Below are 1,471 nucleotides of genomic sequence, written 5' to 3' on the forward strand. Positions count from 1 at the left end.
TCCGGGCCAGGGGCCAGCCGCGGGGAGGAGGGACTCCGGAGCGGCTCCTTGGGGCGGGGGAGAGCAGCCCTGTCCCGAGACTTGGAGGCTTTCGAAACGCCTTCTGAGGTCTAGGCAAGCGATGCTTCAGTTGACGCTTCCCCAAAGCGGACACCTTACTCTGCGGCGAGGTGATGAAGAGTCAGGGGCCCCTGTTACATGGTGGCCCTGTCCAGGACCAGCGGCAGAGAGATGGAGCCTTTCCATAAGCAGCATGGGCATTTTGCTCACCTTAGTCTTTTATGCAGTTCACACAGTGCGAAATTGAGGCTGGAGCATATGTTACCCCATGGCAGGGAAGCCGTAACACATTCCGCAGTGCAATCTGTGAAGAAAAAAACTCCCAGCGTACCCAGAGAAATTGACTCTCTTCAACATCAGTGATGGGTGCTGAGTGGCTGTGCCTTTTATGGCTGGTCGAGCGGTCATTCAAACCACACACCACAGGTCCAGATCATGCTTTGCCACACCCTCATAAAGCCAAGCTGGAGAAACCAAAAAGCGATGGGGAGACTTGATGGGAATGTGTGAACCCCTTAAGTTAGTGAAGCCATCCCAATGAAGGGGAGACTTGCTGGGGCTGTGAGAGCCCGACCATTATGCGAAGCTTTTCCCACGAAGGGCAGACTTGCTGGGAATGCATGAACCTGTTAAATAAGTAAAGCCATCCCCATGAAGGGGAGACTTGCTGGGATTGTGTGAGTAAGACCATTAAGCAAAGCCTTGTTCGGACTGTGTGCACCCCCCAAAAAGTGAAGCCATCCACATGAAGAGGAGACTTGCTGGGAGTGGGAGAGCCCCAAAATCAGTTAAGCCATCCCCAAGAAGGGGAGTCTTGCTGGGATAGTGAAACCCCACCATTAAGCAAAGCCATCCCTATGAAGATTTATTTAAGGGGTTCACGCATTCCATGCACGTCTCCTCTTCATGGGGATGGCTTAACTTATTTGGAGGTTCACACAATCCCAGCAAACGTCCCCTTCATGGGAATGGCTTAACTGATTTTGGGGCTCACACTGTCCCAACAAGTGTCCTTTTCATGTGGATGGCTTCACTTTTAGGGGGGGTTCACACAGTCCGAACAAGGCTTTGCTTAATGGTCTTACTCACACGATCTCAGCAAGTCTCCCCTTCATGGGGGTAGCTTCACTGGTTTTGGGGCTCACACCGTCCCAACAAGTCTCCTCTTCAGGGGGATGACTTTACTTTTTGGGGAGCTCACACGGTCCCAGCAAGTCTTTCCTTCATAGATCAGGTTTTGCATTTTGATGGGGATCTCATATTCCCAGCAAGTCTTCCCTTCATGGGGACGGCTTCCCTTAGGGATGGGATTCAAAAATTCCCAGCAAGTCTCCCCTTCATGGGGATGCTTTCACTTCTTTAAGGGGCTCACGCATTCCTAGCAAGTCTTCCCCTCATGGGGATGGCTTCA

This window comes from Heloderma suspectum, chromosome 6 (assembly GCF_057233095.1).
Source record: "Heloderma suspectum isolate Gila_16-S chromosome 6, 16-S_ref, whole genome shotgun sequence".
In the NCBI taxonomy this organism is placed as follows: domain Eukaryota; kingdom Metazoa; phylum Chordata; class Lepidosauria; order Squamata; family Helodermatidae; genus Heloderma; species Heloderma suspectum.